Source organism: Cavia porcellus, unplaced genomic scaffold, assembly GCF_034190915.1.
Source record: "Cavia porcellus strain 051 isolate PalLab524CR breed Dunkin Hartley unplaced genomic scaffold, mCavPor4.1 scaffold_10, whole genome shotgun sequence".
Lineage (NCBI taxonomy): Eukaryota > Metazoa > Chordata > Mammalia > Rodentia > Caviidae > Cavia > Cavia porcellus.
The window spans coordinates 2,207,054-2,233,165 of NW_026947493.1; positions in this window are offsets into that span (position 1 = coordinate 2,207,054).

Genomic DNA, 26,112 nt, shown 5'->3' on the forward strand with positions numbered 1-26,112 from the left:
TTGGGGGCAGGAACAACCTCTTATAAGGGGAAGCAGTATCCAATCACAGAGAAGCGCGCCTAACAAGCTGATAGGCTAGCGTCACGGGTAACTGGGCAGACATGACAATTTGGCGGGCTTGTTCAGGCCGGGAAGAACCCGGAATCAGGAAATGGGCGCCATCATAGGCGGCTTCCCACATCTCCCCCTTTTTTATTTATTAAAATAGGATGGTCTGTGGGTCCCTCCAAGGTGTCTATGACCTTGTTGCTGTTAGACACCTAGGAGTGGGCCTACCTTGTAGGCCGAGGCATGAGAGAATGTAGAGGTCTATACCCTGCTGTGCATCACCTTGTTTTGTGCATATCCTTGCGCCAGGACCATGCTCAAGGTGAGTGGTTCATTTTTTCGCAGGGCCAGGCTTTTGTGAACCGAACCTGGATGCATATAGACATTCATTCCTGCCTTCCCCCCAACCTTTGGGGCGGATGGCACTGCAGTACCCTTGGTCTTGCATCTCAATGCCAATAATTTGACTCCGGGAGGGACCCCTGGCCTTATAGGCCATGTATATCTGAGTGGAGCCTGTCTTAGGTTGACCGGGAGGGCTTTTCCCGTCTTACCTGTCATTGGCTTGCCCACTCAGCTCTTATAGCTGATGTTCTGCAATGTGAAGGAGATATGCGGCGGCCTGCTGACCTGATGGGCCACCTGCTGCCATTTGCATGGCTGCCATAGCTGTGATCTTAACCTGCTGCTGAGTTTGTATGAGGCGATCTAACAAGCATTTAATAACCACAAGCCCCACTAGGAAGGCCACGGCAATCAGGATCCAGAGGCGGGCGAGGCCGCCGAAAAAGGTGCCAATGTGGGCGGGTGGTGCCAAGGACCCCAAAGATATTGTGGTGGTTCTGTGGAATCTGAGCATATCACAGGGGTGATTAATAGGAACCCACAGAATAGAAAAAACTCCAAACCAGACATTTTAGTTTGTAGATGGTCTCGGGCGCTGAGCGTCGGTCCCAGAAGGGTCGAGTTGACTTGTGTCCGCGGGCTTATCCTCCTGTGCTTTATCAGGAACTGGTGGGGAGTTTACTGCTCGCGTCAATCTTTCCGGGACCCACAGCGGTTCGCGACCTGGTTCCTGTGGGAAGACACAAACCGCTCCTCGGGTCCAGCTAACCACTGGATCCGGGCCCATCCATTGTCCTGTAAGGACATCTTTCCATCTCACCAGCCCTTTGTCGGTTGGGGACGGATTGCTATGTTCCATGGCAGGGGAATGATTATTATGATTAAGGTTTAAAAAATTTATGGTAAAGAGTGCCAATGATATTCTTCCTTTGGGCGTTAGGCCATGGCCTATCCCCTCTTTTTGCTTTTGTAAGACACCCTTGAGTGTCCGATGTACCCGTTCAATGATGCCTTGTCCTTGAGGGTTATATGGAATGCCATGTTTAAGGACAACATCCATTTGTTGACAGAATGTTACAAAAGTTTTGCTGGTGTAAGCAGGACCATTGTTTGTTTTTAATATATTGGGCTTTCCCCAAGCAGCCCAGGCTGCCAGGCAATGATTAATAGCGTGGGTGGCCCTTTCTCCAGGTTCTGCCGAAGCAAACATAACCTGGGAGGCGGTATCTACCGAAACATGAGCATATTTAAGTTTTCCGAATTCTGGGATGTGTGTAACATCCATTTGCCAAATATGATTTGGGCGAAGTCCTCTTGGGTTAATGCCAATAGATTGTTGGGGTGAAGAGATCACACAAGCTGGGCAATACCGTACAATCTTTCGTGCTTGTGCTCTCGTGATGTTGAAGCGCGCCATGAGGGTGCGGGCATTAACATGGAACTGAGAGTGGAATTTTTGGGCTGCTTCCAGAGGGTTGGGAAAGGTGAAGACCCATATCGGGCGCGTGGCCGAGTCTGCCAAGGCATTGCCTTCCGCCAAGGGCCCAGGTAAATTAGTATGGGCTCTGATATGTGAGATGAACACTTTTGAGGTTCTATTCCATAGCTGATGTTGAATACCTAGGAATATGGAGGCTACCGTTGAAGAGGGTTTAATGGGACCCGCCGTCTCCAGAACTTGGAGAGCATTTACCACATACTTGGAGTCCCAGGAGGTTAACATCGCCTGGAAAGCGACGTAAGACCTCCTGTATTATCTGGAGCTCGACCACCTGGGGTTGGTCTGGAGTAAATTGGATAGTTTTTGGCTCTTGACCCATAACCACATATGCGCCTATGCCTGATTTGGAGCCGTCTGTAAATATTATTGGAGCTCCAGCTATGGGGTGTGGGGACGTGACCTTAGGAAAGATCACAGGATGCACAGCAGGGGGTCTTTTGGGAATTGATTATCTATGGTTCCCTGGAAAGTACACCAAAGGATCGCCCAGGAATCCAGGCATGTTGTTAAGGTTTCAATTTGATCTCTTGTGTATGGCACATGTAGGGAGGAAGGAGGCACCCCAAAATGTTGTATAGCGCGTGAGATGCCCTCTAAAGACAGGGAAGCAACCGAGTCTGGATAATGATCAATAGCTTTAGCGGGTGACATTTTTGGATGGACCCAAAGCAAGGGTCCCTGTTGCCAAATGACAGCCGTGGGTTGTCTAGCTGTCTTGAGAACGCACAAGGCGAAGGAACCTCGAGAAGGTGACCCGGTTCATGTAGATGCCTCGGGTCCGCAGTAAGACCCTTAGGGAATCGGCAAGGGGCTTGCGAGCAGCGTTGCCCATATTAGCGAAGCGAAAGCAAAACAGATGCAAAGGGAAAAAAAAAAGAAAAAAAAAAACCGGCGTCCACTCGTGTGGCGCTCAAAATCTGTTAGGTGCGTCCACCCAACCCAGGTGACCCAGTACTCACCTGTCCCGGGAACCGCTGTATCTCACGTAGCTGATCAGGGTGAAGAGAAGAGGCGCTCAAGGCCTTCCGTTGTTATTGGGCCAGGTCCTCCGTCGTACCGCAGGCGACAGCAATCGCACCTCCCGGCCGAAGAGGCACGTCGCTGAGTCTTTTACCTTTTTCCCCGTACGGGCCACCAGATGACCGGAGCCGCGGGAGACAGGAGGCCAGACTCGAGCAGGATCAGCTCTCAAAGTTTATTGCGTACAGCGAACCGGACCTAACAAGGTCCGCCACCCTCAACGTTGGTTCCTCTTCCGCCGTTGGGGGCAGGAACAACCTCTTATAAGGGGAAGCAGTATCCAATCACAGAGAAGCGCGCCTAACAAGCTGATAGGCTAGCGTCACGGGTAACTGGGCAGACATGACAATTTGGCGGGCTTGTTCAGGCCGGGAAGAACCCGGAATCAGGAAATGGGCGCCATCATAGGCGGCTTCCCACACATAGTCAGGGGACACTGCCTGATCACATCCACCTTCAAGCCGGGCTGAAAGCAAGACCACACTCAGGGCCTCATCTGTTGGTTCCTCGTGTGAGTTTGTCCTGTTCATCAGATTCTATGCTGCCACCCATTCTAGACAAAGCTGTGCTGTGTTGAAACTGTTGCTGTTGTCCCTCTCATGGCTTTGATTTCTAAGGAAACCATTCTGATATTTAAATTGTCAAGACTTTAACACAGGGTAAGAAAAGCTGAGCAATTACTAAGTATGTGAGAGATGTTGTGTGCAAACACTCACCTGCTACAAGCGGAGGTCCTGTATCCTGCACCAGCCTAAGTTAGAGCAGAACTTCTGAAGGTGTGGATTCCACCTTGTCACAAGAGGTCCCCTCTATGCTTACATTCACTGGCCAGACACCTGCAGCGAGCACAGCTCCAAATTCTAGCCCCTGGAAACAAGGCTGAGGCTCCATGGTTGTCTCTTACTTCCTTTGGAGTTGTGCTTCCAGGTGACAAGATCCTCTTTGAGTCCCCCCATCGGAGCTCCGTGGCCAGGTTCACAACTGCACTGTGGACTTCCTTCCCCTCTGACTACATTGTTCAATTGAGCCTGTGCGTGGATGGCTGGAGGACATAAGGCAGCCTCAGTCTCCCCTGAAGTTTCTCATCCAACTTTTACTCCACATTTTTGGTTTCCACCTAGTCTCCCATGACCACTTGCTTTCTGGGGAATATGCTTCCTCCACTCATTCCAAATTTCTTCCATCTGTTCCTGGTCTTCTGTTTCCTCAGGATGTGCCCTCAGCTTGGCTCATGCAAGAGACACAGTTCTTTGTCTTATTTTCAGCCACTAAGTAAACACAAGCACCTAAAGAATGCTTAGTCACTTTGCCCAGATGCTCCATCCACCAGACAGGCCTCCTTAACCTTTCACCCTGATGGCACCCCCAGCCCATTCCCATCTTCCTTCAGCAAATTTTCACATGCTAGGCTTACTGCCCCTACCCAGGCACATCCCATTCATGACACAGTCAGAGACCACAATACTGATAGAGCATCACATTAGGGATAGAAACAAAAACCAGTTCCAGAGATCTTTATCCTATAACTCATCAAATGCATGCTTTAGGCAGAGGCGGTGGAGCATACCTATCATTTCGGCACTTGGCAGTCTGAGGGAGGAGGATCACTCCAAGTTTGAGGCCAGCCTGGGTTTTACAAAGGGGATTCAAAACTGCCTCTAGGAGTCATGATTTGTGTCCCAAAAAACTACAAAGGATTGCTGAGAGCATATGAAGGTGACCTAAAGGAACAAAGGACTCAATCTTAGCAGTTTGGCAAAGGTTGAACATTAAAAGGTGTCAGCTGTCCCTTAAATTATGCCTTCTGTGAATGTGCATAGGTGTGTTTGTGTGTAGACAAGTGTGCACACAAAGCACTAGAAGATCATCCTAAAGTTTAAATGGAGATACCAATTGTGGAAAATGCCCAGTGAGCTGGAGCAGAAGAGGTGCAGGGCAGACTTAGTCTTGCAGCTGTGGGGGCCTCTGAAGGACACATGAAAGGGGCCCTGTAGGCAAGAAGGTAGCCATGGAATCACATGGTAATTCAGAGACAGCAGTAACCAACAAAGTGGTTTTGCAGTACATTATCACATCCAGAGTCCACACCAAAATCCAGGAAGACCACAGGACATATCCTGAAACTGTGACCTTCTTATGACCTGAAGACTTTGGAAACTCCCCTTAAGGGGGCTTCCTCCACTCACTGGGATAAACACCTTGCCCTCATTGTGTCCCAGGTTGTGCCCATGCAAGCTGCAGGCTTCTCTGAGTCACCATAGTTCTATGGCAGGATTGTACACAGTTACCAAGAAGACACAACTGCACAGGCAAAGCCAGGCTTGGGGTGCAGCTCAGCACACAGAGACAGCCTGGGAAGTGCAAGGCCCTGAGTTTCATTCCAAGTAGAAAACAAAACAAAAACCAAAGGCAAAGCCAAACCAGCAAATGCCAAATGTCCACAAGAAATGACTGGTGATCTGTGAATCTGCAGTCACAGTATGCATTTTGCTCCAAGGGTGCTAGGGAACCAGATGGTGGCTCTTGTTTCTGGGAACTAAGTTGGGCAGTGTGTATGGGCACCTCTGTCTCCTTGGGCAAAGCATAGGAGAAGAAACTCAGCAGCAAGGGACAGTAGGAAATTCAGATGGAGAACGTGGGGTTACTAAAAAATCCTGCAGCCAAATCCAGTCTTCTGACTTGACAACACCCTGAGTATGGCATCTGTCACCAATGTTCTAGCACATGAACAAGCAGGACTGCGTGGATCAGCTGTGCAAGAGGACACAGGAGAGGCAGCAAGGAACTTAGAGCCCGGCCTCAGGTTCTCAAGGTCCCGGGCCGAGTGCAGAACCTACTCTTCTCTCCTGTTCTTCCTGAGTACTTCTTTTGGGCTTAGTCCCTTCTGACTTCTGCCCTAAAATAAATGATATTTGTTCAAATCCTCTAAGGGTGCTGAGTCACTCATTTAGACAGTAAGAGCCTAGGAAGCGGGGTTGCTCTTGGTCAGCTGGTAAAATCCTGGCTGCTTCACTCCGCTTGGAAAGGGTCATTCATAGGTATCATGAGACACTTAGCCTCTCCCTCCAGCTACTCCTGGGCTCTGATTCAGCAGTTCTCCAGGGTCATCTGTCACATCTCAGAGAGGAGAATAAATGGAAATTTTGTATTGTAGCAAACCAAACCCATTCTGTGTAGTTGGCTACTTGTGCCTCTTCTTAGGCTGAGCAAAATTCTTCCAAGTGCTGTTTCCAAGGGTAATTCTATGCTCACTGTGCTCAGAGTGCTGTGAAGCTCTAGGCAGACCTGGGGCAGGGATGGCGAAGCAGCCAGGACTTGACATGGCTTCTTACTTTGGGGACCTCTGCCATTCCTCTTTGAAGAGTTTGACCTTCCCAGGCCCAAGGCATTGCCTGTCACAAAGCAGCAACAACACATCCTCTTGCCAGCCTGGGATCCCTTACCCAGTGTGGTCCCAAAGCCTAGTGAAGCATAGCCTCAGGCTAGTGGATGCTGCTCTTTGCCAATGAGTGGGGACCAAGGCCAAATGAGTTTTGTAGAGCTGGGTTAGATGAATTTGGTGTAGAGCTGAGTGGAAAAGGTCCCCAAGAACTACTCAGCCTGGCTCCTTATGTTGTTGAGCTCCTGGAAATTTGCAGAACTCAATGGTTCAATTGGGGTGTGACTGTTATGAAGGTTGCAGCATGGCCCAGGGACACAGCCCCTCTGTTCTCCAAGTGACCAGTCAGCAACCAGATTGAGAGGACCTGCCAGGGAACAGTCAGCAGGGCTGGGCAATGTTGGGCAGTCTTGTGGCCCTGGTTACTGTGCCTGTGCCTACTAGCCAATAGGAAGGGGTTTGGGTTTTAGTTTAAAGCCCTCAGCTGATATTCTAGCTGGCCAGTGGTGCAGCAAGGGCCATTGTAGCACGACAGAGGTGCAGGCAATCAGGGCAGGGAAGGACAGCCTCAAGATGTCCATGTCCCAGTGCCCAGAAGAACCCCTGAGATGATGATATTAGAGTGCCACAGGGACATAGCAGGTGTAATCAGGAGGTGCTCATTAAGGCAGGGAAGCCTGTGTGTGGACAGTTAGTGGAGATGGGGATGGAGCACTGGACCAGAGCTGCAGCAGCAGCCTGCAAAGCTTCAGCAGGGCTATTAGGAATGAGGAAGTTGCCAGCCTGGCTGGGGGTGCTGGGCAGCGGCTTTTCTGGGCTGTAGTCTCTGACTGGACTGCACTCTGCCTGCCCTCAGCTCCAGCTTCTGACTATGGGAACTGCAGCCTCCCACATGCCCTGAGGCATTCTTTCTTTGTTTTGCACTGTTTCTCCAAAAAACAACAGAGGCTGAGTGGTCCAGGATTGGGGTGCTGAATGCAGAGGGCATGGAATCTGCATTGCCATCGAAGAGCAGGGGTGGAAGGAGGGTTTTCAATGGTGCTGCTGAAAATGTGCAGGTGAACACAACTCTGGAGACTTTACACACACAGAGGAAGAATGTTAGTGAACTGTGGGAAAGACAACTCTGACAGAACCAGAAAATGCATCTGAAGCCTCTTTCAGCAGTGTCTGAAAGGGAGCTTGTGCCAGGGACGACACTTTGGCTAAGGAGTCTAATCAGCAGTGTTTCCTACTGGGATCTGCTTCTCCCTGGGTGCTGAGACAAAACTATGATAGGAGAGTGAAGAATTATAAAAAAAGTCACTGACTCATTCATCAGAAAAGTAGCCATCATGTTTGTGCCCCTCTGGTGATTTACGTCTAAGTGGTTCAGAGCAGCCTGGAGGATCAGCCACCACTCCAGGCCCAGATGTGGCTGCAGGTGCAGACACTGAGCAACTTGTCACATTTCCCCCGGTGAGTTCTATCCTGTAGCCAGAAGAGCAGCAAGGCTCAGTTTGGGAGCTGGAAGCTATCAGCTCAGCAATGGGAATATTTCCCTTTCATCTCTTCTTTTGTCCTGTCCTTAACTAAGGACGCCTCACTGATGATTTTTTCTGCTCTGTTTTGGAATGTAAATACAACTTCAGGACATGCTTAATTCCCCTTAATTCCCATCCGGATCCCTCGGCCTGAGTCACCCCAGTGACAGGTCATGGAGGCCAGAAGCCTGGGCAAGGACAGTGCCTCACTTCCAGCTCACTCCTTGCTGGGCTTTAGCTCAGTAGCACAAGCACTGCCTGCTAAGCAAGAGGCTGTGAGTTCAAGTGCCAGTACCAAAGAAAGCCAAAACCAAAACAATAAAAGTTTCAGCCTCACTGCTGCAGAAACAAAATGGTCTGTGGTTATCACTCTGTGAAAAGGTCTTGGGGAAAACAAAAATCCTCAATAAAATATTGGCAAACAGGATGCAGTAAATCATCAAGAAGATTATACACCATGACCAAGTGGGATTCATCCCAGGCATGCAGGGATGGTTCAACATACATAAATCAAAAAATGCAATCCACCATATCAATAAAGCCAAAAGTAAGAATCACATAATCATTTCTATAGATGCAGAAAAAGCTTCTGATAAGGTCCAACAATCATTCAGGATAAGAACCTCACAGAAAATTGGAATAGATGGTTCTTTACCTGAATATGATAAAGGCCATCTATGACAAACCAACAGCCAGCATCATATTAAATGGCCAAAAACTGAAGGCCTTTACCGTAAAATCAGGCACAACACAAGGATGTCCCCTGTCACCACTCCTATTCAACATAGTACTGGAAATACTAGCCAGAGCAATTAGACAAGAGAGAGAAATAAAAGGGGTAAAGATAAGAAAAGAGGAAGTTAAATTATCATTATTTGCAGACGACACGATACTCTACGTAGAAGACCCCCAACCCCATTGAAAGACTCCTAGGTATAATACATAAATTCAGCAATGTAGCTGAATACAAAGTTAACACCAAAAATCAATAGCATTCCTATGAACTAACAACAAAATCAATGAGAGAGAAATAAGAGAAGCCACACCCTTCACACTAGCATCCAAAAAATGAAATACTTAGGAATTAATCTCATGAGAGAAGTAAAAGATCTATACAGGGAACATTATAATACCCTGAAAAAGAAATCAAAGAGGATCTCAGAAAATGGAAAGACATCCCTTGCTCATGGAGAGGAAGAATAAATATTGTGAAAATGGTCATTCTCCTAAAACTGTTACATATATTCAATGCAATCCCAATAAAAATACCTCATAGATCTAGATCTATCAACATACCTCATAGATCTAGAGAAACCACTCCTAAAATTCATCTGGAACCAGAAGAGACCTAGAATCGCAAAGGCAATTCTAAGCAGCAAAGGCAAGGCAGGAGGCATCACAATCCCTGACTTGAAGTATTACTACAAAGCTACTGTAATAAAATCAACATGGCACTGAAAAAAAAAAACAGAGATGAAGATCAGTGTAATAGATTGGAAGATACAACCACAACTACAAACACACTCAACCACCTTATCTTTGATATGGGGCCAAATATGTTCACTGGAAGAACGATAGCCTCTTTAATAAATGGCGCTGGAAAAACTAGCTCTGTGTACGCCAAAAACTAAAGCTAGACCCATGCCTATCACCATGTACTAAACTAAAATGTAAATGGATCAAAGATCTGAATATTAAAACAGAAACACTAAATCTGTTGGAAGACAAATTAGATAAAAACCTTGACAACATAAGGCTAGGTGTAGAATTCATGAACAGGAATCAAACTGCACAGGAAATACTTCCCAGAATCAATAACTGGGATCACGTCTTATTAAACAGTTTCTGCATGTCAAAATAAATCTCCAGCATAGTGAAAAGAAATCCCACAAACTGGGAAAAATTTTAGTGAACTGTCCTTCAGACAGAACTGACCTTCAGACAAAGGACTTCTGTCTAAAGCACATAAAGGATTTTAAAAAATTCAGACCCCCCAAATTCAAAGACCCAATCCAAAAATGGTCATCTGAGATGAATACACAATTCAGATAAAGTAATATAAATGGAAAATAAATACATGAAAAAATTTCATCATCATTCGTCATTGGAGAAACACAAATTAAAACCACACTTAGATTCCATCTCACTCCAGAAAGAATGGCCAGGATCAAGAAAACTACCAACAACAAATGCTGGAGAGGCTGTGGGGAAAAAGGAACTCTCCTGCACTGTTGGTGGGAGTGTAGACTGGTGCAACCACTGTGGAGGTCAGTCTAGACACTCCTCCAAAAGCTGGGATTGGAAGTCCCATTTGTTCCAGCTATTCCACTTGTAGGCACACTCCCAGAAGAACTGAAAGCATCATACCACAGTGATATATGTGCACCCATGTTTATAGCAGCACAATTTGTAATAGCCAGATCTTGGAAACAACCCAAGTGTCCATCAATTGAGGAATGGATAAAAAAGAGTGGTATTTTTATACAATAGAGTACTACTCAGTTATAAAGAATGATCACATTGAAGTATTTATAAATAAATGAATGCAACTTGAGACCATACTCATGAGAGAAATAAATCAAACTCACATGTATAAATACCGTATAGTCTCCCTAGTGTAAGAAATGATAAGAGTACCTAAGAGTTTATGGTAATCATGATTCCCCACTACATTGATTTGAAGCTTTATTTTGTTTTCATTCATTAGTTGGAATGGTTTTATTCTGTTTTGTTAGATTTTATTATGTGTGATGGTATGAACAGCTATTTTGAAGAAAACATTATGACAGCCATTGCTGATTTAATATCATCTTGCTTTGAAGTCCTACCATGCTTTTGTTCTTCTGTTTTCATTGGTTCTATCATGTTGTGTCTTATTGGATATTAATATGTTTGAGAGTATAAACAAATTTTCTATGAAAAATGAGATAATATAGTAGCCATTATTCGTTTTCTGTTATTTGGTTCTAAATGCCCAGTAAGTACTCTCATTCTGTTGAATGGTTTTATGCTATTTTGTTATGTTTGATACTATTGTATGTGAAGGTATTTCACAACTATTTCAAAGAGATATTATGATAGCTACTGTTAATATCGGGTTGTCTTATGGTGAAGTACTGTGTTGCTTACATAGTTTTGTTCTGATCTGCTTTGTTCTGTCCTTGTTTGTCTTAGTCTCTTTAAAATAAAATAAAACAAAGTCTTCAAATGATGGCATTGCACACATAGACTTATCCTAAACTTGACTCAGCTTGGTCACCTTCCATGGTCAGGTTACACAGTAATACTTACACAACCGTGCATTCTTATGGGGAAATAATAGCATCGCTCATACTGTATTCCAGGCCTCAATTCCTAGAGAAAGAGCAGAAGCACATAAGGTATTCTTCTTCTTGAGACTATATTCAGGGATACACACAACAAGCTGCAGGATGTTTTGTTCTATGAGGGTGAATAAACATGTATATGCAAAGTGCTTTGGACCATAACAAACTGAAAAATTCAAAGTGCTCATCTAACATGCTTGTAGAAGCTCATTAGGGTAATATTGTCCTGCACGAGTCCCTGTGGGGGAATTGGGAATCACCATGTATTATTGTACCTTTCAGGCATCTGTTTGTAGAACAGGATGTTTCTTGTCTTGAGTATACACTTCTCCACTGGAGTCTTCTTAGGGAAACACACAAAGAGTTGAAGGCTCTTTCTTTTCAGCAGGGCTACAAAACCTTTCATTTGAAAACTGCATTTTACCAGCAAAAAACAAGAACTAAAGCATTTATTTCTCAATTATGTATTGAAGCACACAACCTAAAGTCTTCACAAATGATGGCTTTGCTCACTTAGATTTATCCTCACTTGCCTCAGCTCAAACAACTTCCATGGTGATGTTGCACAATGATATTTATCCATAAGTTCATTCATATATGGAAATTTAAGGTCCTACTCATACCAAATTCCAGGCCTCAATTCCTAGAGTGGGGTCATTGAGGACACTGAGGTTCTCTTCTTCCTGGGGTCAAAATCAGGAAAACATACAACAAGCTACAGGGTGTTCCATTCTATGTGAGTGCATAGCCATAAATATGCAATCTGTGATGAACCACAACAGAATGCAAAATTCGAAGTGCACATATCAATTACTAGCCAAAGCTCAAAAGCCATTGGATGCAATTTGCTTCTCTTCTCTGTTCTGAATTTGCAGTGAAGCTCACTAAACTGTTGGTAAATTCCCTGCCACAGTGCTGACACTATATCACCTTCCATTCACTCCTACGGGGGAATTGGGAAGCATCATATATTGAAGGTTTCAGGTATCTTTTTATAGATACCTGGTCTTGGATGTATAGTTCTCCACTGGAGTTCTTAGGGAAACACAATGAGTTGCACACTGTTTCTTTTCACCAGGGCTGGAAAGCTATTTATTAACAAACAGCTTCATAGAAGCAAAAACTGAGAAATAAGTACATCTTGGTTATATATATAAGCACACACCCCAAAGTCTTCACAGATGATTGATTTGCTGACTTAGACTTACCATTCACTTGACTCCGCTTGGACAACTTCCATGGTGATGTTGCACAGTGATATTTATCCATAAGCTTATTCTTAGGGGAAATATATGGCACCACTCCAACTACAATCCAGGTATCAGTTCCTGGAGCAAGGTCATTTAGGACATTCAGGTACTCTTCTCCATGGGGCTATTATCAGAGAACCACATAAAAAGATTCAGGGAGTTTCGTTTCATGAGCATGCATAATTGTACATATGCAAACCACTGTGGACCATAACAACCTGCAAGATTCAAAATGTGCATCTCAGTTACTAGCAGAAGCTCACAAACTAAAGGATACTGTTAGGTTCTGTTCTCTGTTCTGAATGCACAGTGAAGCTAAGTTGGGGGACTCGCCTGTCGCAATACTGACACTGTATATCACCTTACTTTCACTTTTATGAGGAAATTGGGAAGCACCACATACTGTAAGGTTCAGTCATCTCTTTGTGGAACAGGATCCTTCTGATCATGGATGCACAAGAATTCCCTAAGAATTCTTCTTAGGGAAACACAATGAGTTGCAGACTATTTCCCTTCATCAGGGCTTCAAAGCCTTTTATTTGCAAACTTATTTTACAGGTAAAAACTGAGAAATGAGAACTTTACTTCTCAGATATATACTGAAGCACTCACCCCAAAGTCTTCACAGTTGATGGCTTTGCTCACTTAGATTTATCTTCAACTTGACTCAGCTGAAGCAGCTTTCATGTCGATGTTGCACAATGATATCAAATCTTTCGTATTTATGGGAAATTTAAGGTATCAAACTACAATGCAAGGCTCACTTCCTAGAACAGAGTCATTCAGCTTACTGAGGTACTGATTTCCTGGGGAATAGCACCAGGGAAGCACACAGCAAGCTGCAAGGTGCTTCCTTCAATGAGGGCGCATAAGCACATGCATGCAAACTGCCGAGGATTATAACAAACTGTGCGGTGCAAATGCGCGTCACGATTACTAGCAGAAGCTCATGAATGAAAAGCTACAGTTGGCTTCTGTCCTCTGTTCTGAACTTACAATGAAGCTGATTAACCTGGAGAAAGTTCCCTGCGACAGTGCCGACACTATATATCGCCTTCCATTCACTCCTATGAGGGAATTGGAAACACCATATATTGTAGGTTTCAGACATCTGTAAGCAGGATCATTCTGGTCATGAATGTACACTTCTCCACTGGATTTCTTCTTTGGGAAACATACAAGTTGCAGGCTGTTTCACTTCATGAGGGCTATAAAGCCATTTAATGTGTAAAACTGCCCTTTACCAGCAAAAACAGAGAAATGAGAACCTTTTGTCTGTTATATGTTGAAGCAGACATCCCAAAGCCATCACAAATGATGGCTCTGCTTCACTTAGACTTATCCTGCAGCTGACTCGGCTGGGGCGCCTTCCATAGTGATGTTGAGCACTGATATTTATCCATCCATTCATTCTTAGGGGGAAATATAAGGCAAAATCATAGTATAATCAGGCCTGAATTCCTAGAGCAAGATGACTAAGGACATGGAGTACTCTTCTGTCTGGGGAAATTGTCAGGGAAACACACGCAAGCTGCAGGGTGCTTCATTCCATGATGGTGCATAACTGTGCATATGCAAACTGCCTAGGCCACAACAAACTTCGAGATTTAAAACGCGCTTCACAGTGAGGAGAAGAAGCTCAGAAATGAAAGAATTTATTTAGGTTCTGTTCTTCCTGCTGAACTTAAAGCAAAGCTGACTAAGCTGGGGAAACTTCCCTCCAGCAGTACGGACACGGTATATCACCTCCCATTCACTTCTTTGGAGGAATTAGAAAGCACCCTACATTTTTGGTTTTAGACCTGTGTTTGTAGAACAGAAACATTATGATCATGGACAAACAATTCACTGTAGTTCTTCATAAGAAACACACAATGAGTTGCAAGCTGTTTCATTTTGCCAAGGCTTCAAAGCCTTTTATTCACAAACTGACTTTTAAAAAACCAAGAAATAAGAACTTTATGTCTCAGTCATATATTGAGACACACAACCCAAAGCCCTCACAAATGATAGCGTTGCTCACTTATATTTAGCCAGAACTAGACTCAGCTAGTCAATAATGTCTACCATAATGTTTCTCAGTCTCTTCATAGCACCTTCCATGATGATGTGGCACAATAATACGCATTCATCCATTCTGGGTGAAATATAAGGCACCACTCAAACTACAATGTAGGCCTCAATTCCTAAGCAAGGTCTTTGAGGTACTCTTTGGCTAATATCAGGGAAACACAGACGCTGCAGTGTATTTCATTCCATTGGGGTACATAATTGTACATATGAAATTTGTCTTGGATCATAACACACTGTGAGATTCAAAATGCACATCTGAGTTACTTGCAGAATCTCATAAACATCAGAACACAGTTAAGTTCTGTTCTCTGTTGTGAACTTACAGCAAAGCTAAGCTGGGAAAAACTGAGAAAGAAGAAGGAAAAGATGAAGAAAAAGAGGAAGAGGAGGAAGAAGGAAAATAGTAATAAGGACAGGTCTCGCTGCTCCCTGTTGGGCTTGGCGGACGCTGGAGTTCCAGAGGGTGGCCTGAATGAGTGTCTCCGCACCATCCCCCAAGCCCAGCTAGTTTGGAATCCTTGCTCAGCCAGACAGGGAACTTCGCGGCTCCCTGTTGCACTGGACCAGCTCAGTGGGTCTTGAGCCAGCCTGCCCCATGCCCAGTGACCCTCTCTCAATCTGGGGAACTGGGCGGCCAGAGTCCCAGGAGCTGAGGGCATAGAAGAGGATTTCCAACAGACCCTGGGGAAGCCTTGGAATAACACTTGAAACACAGAAATATAGGAAAATGACAAAATGAAAGACCGAATTACAATCTCAAACCTCCAGCCCATCCCAAGAAATTTAGGAGCTATGTACATAGAAGAAAATATATACCATACACCTGAAATATCGGACATAATAGCAACTGAAATAAAGAAGCAACTCCAGGAAGCTTTAAAAGAATTAAAATTAGAAATAATTTTTTAGGTAAAAGAAGAAATGATAAAAGAAATGAAAGAGATGCTGAACATAGGAAGACACAGTTTAAAAATCAGAGGAACTAAACAAAAAGGTAGAATCCCTAGATGAACAATGTAAGAAACAAACAGAATACATTAAGCAGATTCAAAGAAATATACAAGAAATGAAAAATTCCATTGAAAGTTGTAGAAACCGCCTCAGTGAAAGTGAAGATAGAATTCCAGACCTCGAAGACAAGATTGCAGCTAGTGAACAGGAAAGGAAAAATCTTTTTTTTTTTATTTAAAGAAAAAAACAGAAAAAAAGGGTAGAAACAATACAGAATTTCAGAAAAATAAACAGTTAAGAAATCACAGTCGATAAGTTACATACTGTCATCTTAGAAATAGTTGCTCGAGTTACAAAATTAAAGAAAAATGAAGCACTTTGTAGTGGTATGCAAACAATGACACTGCAAACAATTCTACTCAGTTGATCCGACAAGAACTTAGTAATATGGTTATCAGTCCTACACACTTATTTTCTATCTTAAAGAGGGTAAAATTAAACACAACAAAACAGAACAAAATATAAGGAAACAATTTAAAGAAACATAGATTTCAAAGCAAGTCCACTGGAGATCTTCACTGTCTATCTTATTTTCTCTAGTTGTCCCCAACTTCACACACAGGATGATGAAGGCTTTTTATGTCTTCAAGACCTGATTTTGGGGAAGTCAATAATGTCTACCATAATGTTTCTCAGTCTCTTTATAGCAGCTGTCTTTATCTTTACGTATGCTGAAATTGAACATAAGAGACCAGACTAATATCACTCTGTACAGTGAATAATAGTATTGCTAGATTTCATATCATAATGCTACAGAATTAGCACTGGGTTTCTTAGTGTCTCTTCTTCTTCAGAGCATCCGTTCATTACATCGTGTATTATACAGTCTGTTCCCGTAAATAGTTTAGAAATTCTTCCCATGCGTGAATCTCCACATGTATATCTATCCTTTCTGTATTATAGGGAAAAACAGATCAAAGCAAGACAACAAAATCAATTCCTAGAAAAACATGAAATGAAAAAGTCATATAGGACCACAATATTAGATGATCTACAGTAGTTACTATGCTTTCTCTTGTTATTTTTAATAGAATTGTCCACATCATCAGGCATAATATAATTGAACATAACGTTACATAGCTATTTTAATAAAAACACAACTTTTAAAATATTGTAGGACTTGAAAGCAGTTAATAAAACCAGAATGGATGTCTTTTACATCTTGTCATCTTCAGAGTAGTTGTCTCCACTCCCAGATACTATCAACAATACCAAATTCAAATGAAATCAGTCAAGGCTAAACAGCAGTCTAACAAACCAGTTTCAAATAAGATCAGTCATAGTAAAACAATGTAAGTAATACAGGGTTTCAGTGGAAGTTAGTAGGAAATTAAGGATAGTTACCGTGGTATAACCTGCTATTTTTGGGTTAGCTGTCTGTGCACTCAAATCTAATATGAGTAGACAGACCAGAACAAAATATAAACAAACTAAACAGAGTGATAACTGTGACTTTTAAATCCTGATACACTATTAACAATGTCTTCTGCCTTCCTTTTTTAGACAATTCCTCCCTTTTCTCTTTCTCAGGGTGCTTTGTATATTTTGGGTCCCACTAGCTCTTTTAGTTTTTAGATTAGGGGGACAACCTGTTATCTATCTGAGTGTTACTAAACCTGTTTACCCTTGAGCTTGATCTTGAGCTGTGCTCCTTTACTTACTAAAGTCACAAGGTTGTCCTTCCTTCCAGCTGTGTAGTTCTACACTGCACAAAAGTGTCATAGCTTTCCAGTCTACCTGTGGCTGCTGGATGAGTTGTTCCTATTTCTCTCAGGTTTCCTGTCACATATAGCATTGTTTTCTCATCTTTGACTCTCAGTTTATTAACCCTTTTTCAGGTTGAGTGTATCTCCTATTCAGAGCATCTCGATGGATCCTGCCTCCTAATCTACTCTGCCTGTGTTTCTTTTTTTGTTAGTGTATCAGGCTACCTATATTAAAGATTATAGCTTACTGTCTCTGCCTCATTTCTATTTTATTCTTCTGTCATTATTTGTCTACTTTGCTCCTTCATTCCACTGTCTGCCCTGTTCATTGAGGCCTCTCTGTCACTGCTGCTGGAATCCTGGTATTTTTCCTCTCTCTCTCTCTCTCTCTCTCTCTCTCTCTCTCTCTCTCTCTCTCTCTCTCTGTCTCTGGAATGTCCTTCAGTATTTTGTAGGGTTGGGTTGGTGGCCATGAACTCCCACAGTTCCTCCTTGTCTTGGAAATATCTTTTTTCTCCATTAATTTTTAAAATTTTATTTAAAGGAGAAAAAAACCCAAAACAGTATAAGTGTACAAGTAATACAGAATTTCAAAAACAAGCAAAATCACTAGTTAATAGATTACATATTGTCATCTTAGAAGTAGTTATTCAAGTTACAAAATTAAAGCATACAAAGTGGACATTCAAACAGTGAGACTGCAAACAGTTCTGCTCAATGATCCAACAAAAATTTAGTAATATGGTCATCTATCTTAACACACCTAAACACGCTTGCAGTTGTATCTTTTAGAGTACATTTTTTCCCTCTCATTTTTACAACAACATTTACACATTTTGGGTTTTATTACTCCCACAGGTCTTACTACTTTTTTTTTTTTGGAAGAGAATAAAACCAAATATGACAAAACAAAGCAGTCAGTCAAAACAAAGGATGGACATAGTACATGATGTAAAAACAGAATACAAGGTAATCAACAATGGTTACCATAATGCCTCTTGCTACCTTAAGAAGAATTGCCTATACCATTAGGTATAATAAAATTGAACTAAACAGTACAGAACAAGACCAATAAAACCTAAACATTGGAGACATTACAGGACTTCAAAAGAAGATAATAGTCAAACCAGAATGGCGTCATAGTGAATCTTATTGCCCAAAGTAGTTGCCTATACTCTCAAACTTGATACTATCAAACAGAACAGAACAGAGTAAAATCAGTCAAAACAAGATGGTAGGAGCAATACAGTGCTTCAAATCAAGTTAATAGGAAGTCAAAAAAGTTGCTATAATATATCCTGCTAATTTTTTTGACTTTTTCCCTTAATTAAAAAAATGAAAAAATAAATAAAATTTTTTTTAAAAAGGGGAGACTGAGATAAAAGAGGACATAACAACAATACAGGTCAAAGCATAACAATTTCCACAACCTAGTGCTTTACCACAAGGTGAAGCACTGACTTAATAGTAGTTACCATAGTGTCTCTTCGCTCATGTTTTTTATTGTTAAGTTATAAATCCTCTTGTCATCTTCTAGCCTTTGTATTGTTTCTTCCTGGCTCCTTGTTATTTTTAAGAGATCTTTTCTTTCACAATCACATACCATAAGTCTATCTTCAAGCTTTCAAAGGCTAACTTTAGTTTCTGTCAAGGCATTTTGCTAGGTTTCAATGGAGTTTTTAGTTTCTTGGTAATCTCTTTGGATCTGTTTCATGTATTCTAGATTTTGTTTATATTCTTCATGAAAGGTTTCTCTTTCTTTTCTGAGTTCCTTTGTTCTTCCATCTGTGTTCTCTTGGGAGGGGCTTATCATTTCTTTAATTAATCTTCTTATATCTTACCTCACTTGGATCAGAAGTACAGTTTTAAATTCATCTGTGAGGTCATGAAGGTATTTCTTTATGTCTGCTGATGCTGTGTCTAGTGTTGCATGATTACTGCACTGTTTCTCTTCTGCATTTATCACTCCTGGGCTTATTTTTCCAGGGTCAGAGTCTGGAGGGTTTTTTAAAATTTTGTTCTTGTCATGTTTCTGGTTTCTTTCAGACAGATGTGTCTGGGACGGTCTCCGACCCTCTCTGTATTGCTTAAGGTCTTTCCAAAGCATGCTAACTGGAGTTTTGCTGCCCTCCCCAATTTGCTGTTATCTGAGTTATCTTAAACTTAAACATCCCAGGGGCTTGGGATGGTGTGGGGACACTCACCCCAGGCTTCCCAGTCCAGAGTTCAGGGCGCAGGAAGGAAGGCCCAATTCACTAAAGCTGGTCAATCACGGGAGGAAATCAGAAAGTTCTGTACTTTTGATTGTCTGAAGAGGTGTTTTCAGAAGCAGCTTCTCTGGGTGCTGTTCATGGCAGCGGCTCTGGTCTCATGGGCCTGGTGGCGGCAAAGACATACTCCCCTGACCGGGGACCTCAGGGGTGCTCTGGTGGAGGGGGCCTGCTCAGTGCTGACACCATGGGCTCGGGTCCTGGCATGAGTGGTGAGTGTGAAGGTGGCGATGCATTCCAGCAAGTCCGGTCCCATACCCGCAACGCCACAACACATCCTCTTCCTCGCACCTTCCAGGACTCGGCCCAGATCTGGGGAGGTAGTGGAGGCAGTGGCGGCAGCAGCAGTGCCAGGAGCAGGGGCGGTGGCAGATGGTGGTCCTTGAGTTGCTTCACTCCCACATCCTCTGGCAGGCTCCTGGTGACAGAGTCAGAGGCAGCCACTGGAGGTGGCAGCTGGGGGATGGCCCATCTCGCCGGCAGCCAGGAGGCACTCAGGGCTGCACAGTAGTGTGGCCAGCTAGGAGTGTATGTTTGATTTGTTTTTCTCACCTTAGTTTCTTCTTGGGATGAGAGAATTTCTCTCCCTCTGTTCAGGGTTCCCCATGTTGTATTATGTTAACTTCAAAGTTGACTATCTCAAGGAGCCTCAGTAGCCAGCTATTATCTATCCACCATCTTAGCTCCACACCCAAAAGGAAAGATCTTTTAAAAATAACAAGAAATCAGAAAATAACAATTCAACAGCTGCTAGATGATGCAAAGAAAAACAACATAAGGGGCTGGGGATTTAGCTCAGTGGCATAAGCGCCTGCCTTGCAAGCAGGCAGTTGTGAGTTTGATCCCTGGTACTGATAAAAATGAAAAAGACAAAAAAAAAAAAACAATATAAGGTTGATAGGGATAAATGAAAAAGAAAAGGACAACATAAAGTATGTCAAGGGAATATTTAGAGAAGTAATATATTTAGAGAAGTAATAGCTGAAAATTTCCCAAACATCAGATTGGAAACTGATATTAGGATCAGTAAAGCATATAGAACTCCAAGTAGCCATAACCAAAATAAAACTATACCCAGACATATAATAATCACCATCCCAGAAATCCAACAAAAGAATAGAATATTAAAAGCTGTCACATAGAAAAGACAGAGCACCTATAAAGGAAAAGCTATCAGAATCACAGCAGACTTCTCAGCACAAACAATAAAGTCAAGAAGAGCATGGAGTGAAATATTTCAGATCCTAAAAGAAAATGATTTACAACCTAGACTGATGTACCCTGAAAAACTGTCCTTCAAAATGGATGGAGAAATAAGATACTTCCATAACAAAGAACAGTTGAAGAACTTCATGATCACCAAGCCAACCCTGCCAAGAATACTGAAAGACAGTTTAGATACACTTAGGAAAAAACAACTAAGCAATGCAGGCAATTAAACAGAATAGAAAGATAAAGATGCAACAGCAGAAAGATAAGATGTCAACAATAAACCAACATATAGCAGTTATAACCATTGATGTAAATGGTCTCAATGCACCAATTAAAAGAAAATGACTGGAAGAATGGATCACGAGACAAAATCCAGTCATATGCTGTCTACAAGAAACTCAACTAACCCAAAAAGATACTCACAGACTGACCATGGAAAACAATATTTCATGCAACAGAAACCCTCAAAAAAGCAGGGGTAGCTATTCTGTTTGCAGACAATGTGAACTTCAAACCATTAATGATCAGAAGAGATAAAGAAGGTCATTACATACTGGTTAGGGGAAAACTTCAAGAGGAAGAGATAACAATCTTAAATATATATGCACCAAATTCCAGAGTACCCTGTTATATAAAACAAGTATTAACAGAAATGAAAAACCAAATTAGCAGTAACACAATTATAACAGAAGACCTTATGACACCATCGACACCAAGGAACAGATCAACCAAGCAGAAAATCAGCAAAGATATAAAAGAACTGAATCAAACCTGTGAACAAATGGACTTGATAGACATATACAGAGTGTTCCATCCAACAACATCAGAATACACTTTCTTCTCAGCAGTACATGGGTCATTCTCTAAATTAGGCAATATATTAGCTCACAGAACATATTTAAATAAATGCAAAAGAGTTGAAATCATCCATAGCATGTTATTGGATCATAGCACCATGAAATTAGAAATTAATGATAAAGGATGCTGCAAAAATCCCACAAACACATAGAAACTGAATAACACATTCCTGAGTAATCAGTGGGTCACAACAGAAATTAAAGAAGAAATTAAAAAATACCTATAAGCAAATGAAAATACAAATACAACTTAACAGAACCTGTGGATGCAATGAAGGCTTTCCTCAGAGGAAAATTTATTGCACTGAATTCTCATACAGGAAAACAGAATGAATACAAATAAATAACCTGATATTACACCTCAAACACTTAGAAAAAGAAGACAAAGTCAAGCCCAAAGCCAAAAGAAGGGAGGAAATTATAAAAATCAGAGCAGAAATTAATGCAGTAGAGACTAAGAAATTAATGCAGTAGAGACTAAGAAAACAATCCAAAGAATCAATGAATCAAAGAGTTGGTTCTTTGAAAGAATAAATAAAATTGATAAGCCCCTAGTGAATCTTTTTTTAAAAAGGGAAGAAAAAGCTCAAATGCATGCAATAAGGAATAAAAAAGGTGAAATCATTACACACTGTGTAGAAATACAGAAGATCATTAACATCTATTTCGAAAACCTCTACTGTCATAGGGTTGATAACACAGAAGAAATGGACAGATTCCTAGAAACATATGAAGTACCAAAGCTAGGTCAAGAAGATGTAAAACTGCTGAACATTCCAATTCCATTAATGAAAATGAAAATTTAATTCAGTCCTTACCTACAAAGAAGAGACCAGGCCCAGATGGGATTCATTGCAGAATTTGCCAAGAAATACAAAGAAGACTTAATGTGGACATTCCTAAAACTCTTCAATGAAATTGAAAGGGAAGCAATCTTTCCTAAGTCATTCCTGGAAGCAAATAGTACTCTAGTACCAAAACCTGAAAAAGACCCAACTAAAAAGGAGAACAAAAGGCCAATCTCCCTAATGAACACAGATGCAAATATCCTCAAAAAATATTGGCAAATAGGATGCAGCAAATCATCAAGAAGATTATACACCACAACCAAGTAAAATTCATCTCAAGCATGTAGGGATGGCTCAACATATGTAAATCAATAAATGTAATCCACCGTATCAATAAAACCAAAAGTAAGAATCACATGATCATTTTTATAGATGCAGAAAAAGCTTTTGATAAGGTCCAACACTCATTTATGATCAGAACCTTATGGAAAATTGCACTAGATGGTCTTTATGTCAATATAATAAAGGCATCCGTGACAAACCAACAGCAAGTATCATATTAAATAGCCAAAAATTGAAGGCCTTTACTTTAACATCAGGCACAAGACAAGGATGTCCTTTATCACTGCTCCTATTTAATACAGTACTGGAAATACTAGCTAGAGCAATTAGATAAGAGAGAGAAATAAAAGGGGTAAAGATAGGAAAAGAAGTTAAATTATCATTATTTGCAGACAACATGCTACTCTATGTAGAAGACCCCAAAATTCCATTGAAAGACTCTTAGATATAATAAATAAATTCAGCAATGTAGCTGGATACAAAATCAATACCCAAAAATCAAAGCATTCCTATACACTATCAACAAAATCACAAACAGAGAAATAAGAGAGTCCACACCCTTCACACTACCAACCAAAAAAATCAAAATATTTAGGAATTACTCTCATGAAAGAAGTGAAGAACCTATACAAGGAAGATTACGATACACTGAAAAAATAAATTGAAGAGGATCTCAGAAAGTGGAAAGACATCCCTTGCTCATGGACAGGAAGAATAAATATTGTGAAAATGGCCATTTTCCCAAAACTGTTATAGAGATTCAATGAAATCCCAATGAAAATGCCATCAACATACCTCATAGATCTAGAGAAATCACTCCTAAAATTCATCTGAAGTGAGAAGAGACCTAGAATAGCAAAGACAGTTCTAAGCAGCAAAGGCAAGGCAGGAGGCATCACAATGCCTGACTTGAAGTTTTACTACAAAGCTACTGTAGTAAAATCAACATGGTACTGAAATAAAAACAGAGCCGAACATCAATGGAATAGATTAGAAGATTCATCCACAACTACAAACACACTCAACCATCTTATCTTTGATAAAGGGGCCAAACAGGTTCTCTGAAAGAAGGACAGTCTCTTTAATAAATGGTGCTGGGAAAATTGGCGCTCCATATGCTGAAAACTAAAACTAGACCCAAGCCTATTACTGTGTACTAAATTAAAATCTAAATGGATCAAAGATGTGAATATTAAAACAGAAACACTAAATCTGTGGGAAGATAAAGTAGGTAAAAATCTTGAAGACATAGGAGTAGGTAGAGAATTCATAAACAGGACTCAAACCGCACAGGAAATACTTCCCAGAATCAATAACTGGGATCACCTCTTATTAAAAAATTTCTGCATGTCAAAAGAAATCTCCAACATAGTGAAAAGAAAACCCACAAGTTGGGAAAAAATCTTAGTGAAAAGATATAAAGAATTTTAAAAATTCAGACCTCCAAAATTCAAAGATCCAATCCAAAAATGGGCATCTGAGATGAATATGCAATTCTCAGATGAAGAAATGCAAATGGCAAATAAATACATGAAAAAATGTTCATCATCATTGGTCATTAGAGAAATGCAAATTAAAACCACACTGAGATTCCATCTCACTCCTGAAAGAATGTCCAGGATCAAAAAAACCAACAACAACAAATGGTGGAGAGGCTGTGGGGAAAAAGGAACTCTCCTGCACTGTTGGTGGGAGTGTAGAGTGGTGCAACCTTTGTGGAGGTCATTCTGGAGGTTTCTCAAAAAGCTGGGACTGGAAGGCCCATTTGACCCAGCTATTCCACTTCTAGGCATATTCCCAGAATTTAAAGAATCATACCACAGTGATATATGTGCACTTATTTTTATAGCAGCACAATTTGTAATAGCCAGATCTTGGAAACAACGCAAGTGTCCATCAACTGAGGAATGGATAAAAAGGTGTGGCATTTTTATACAATGGAGTGCTACTCAGCTATAAAGAAGGATCACATGGAGATATTTATAAATAAATGGGAGCAGCTTGAGATCATATTCATAAGTGAAATAAATCAAACACATATATAAATACAGAATAGTTTCCCCAGTGTAAGAAAATATGTATGTGGTAATCATGATTCCCCATTATAATTCTTTGAAGTCTTATAATGTTTTCCTTCATTAATTGGAATGGTTTTATTCTGGGTTGTTTGATTTTATTGTCTGTGATATTATGAACAGCTAATTTGAAGAAAACAAGACATCTAATAGCTAGTGCTAATTTAATATCATATTGTTTTGAAGTGCCATCAAGCTCTGTTCTTCTGTCTCCATCTGTCTTATCATGTTGTATCTTATTGGATTTTATTATATGTGATAGCACAAACAATTTTTATAGACAAGGAGCTGATATAGAAACCATTGGACATTTTCTGTTAGTTGGTTCTAAATACTTTCATTCTCTTGAATGGTTTTACACCTTATTAATATGTTTGATGCTATAGTATACGAATTTATACTCAAATATTTCAGAGAAAGAGACACTATGGTAACTACTGTTATGTCGGGTTATCTTGTGGTAAAATACTATGTTGCTTAAATTGTTCTGTTCTGGCCTGTGCTGTTGTGTTTTTATGTCCTCTTTTATCTCAATCTCTTTTTTAAATTTATTTTTTATTTGTTTAAGTAGGGAAAAATAAATTTTAAAAAATAGCAGGATATATTAGTAACCATTTTGATTTCCTATTAACTTGATTTGAAGCCCTGTATTGCTCTCACCATTTTGTTTTGACCAATTTTACTCTATTCTGTTTTGTTTGACAGTATCAATTTGAGGGTATAGGTAACTACTTTAAAGACAATAAGTTTCACTATGATACCCATTCTGGTTTGACTATTATCTTCTTTTGAAGTCCTGTAATCTCTCCAATGCTTTGGTTTTATTGGTTTTGTTCTGTACTGTTTCGTTCAATTTCATTATAACTGATGATATAGGCAATTCTTTTAAGATAGCAAGAGGCATTATGGTAACCATTGTTGATCACCTTGGATTTTGTTTTTACATCATGTACTATGTCCATACTTTTGATTTTACTGACTCTGTTTTGTTTTGTCACATTTGGTTTTATTCTCTTCAAAAAAAAGTAATATGATCTGTGGGAGTAATAAAACCCAAAATGTGTAATTGTTATTGTAAAAAAGAGAGGAAAAGAAAGTGCTCTAAAGGATATAACTGCATGTATATTTAAGTGTATAAGATAGATAACCATATTACTGAGTTTTGTTGGATCATCGAACGGAACTGTTTGCAGTCTCACTGTTTGAATGTCCACTTTATATGCTTTAATTTTGTAACTTGAACAACTATTTCTAAAATGACAATATTTAATCTATTAACTAGTGATTTCTTACTGCTCATTTTTTTGAAATTCTGTATTACTTGTGCCATTTTTCTGTTTTTTTCTCTTTAAATAAAGTTTTAAAAAAAAGAAAAGTAGTAATATG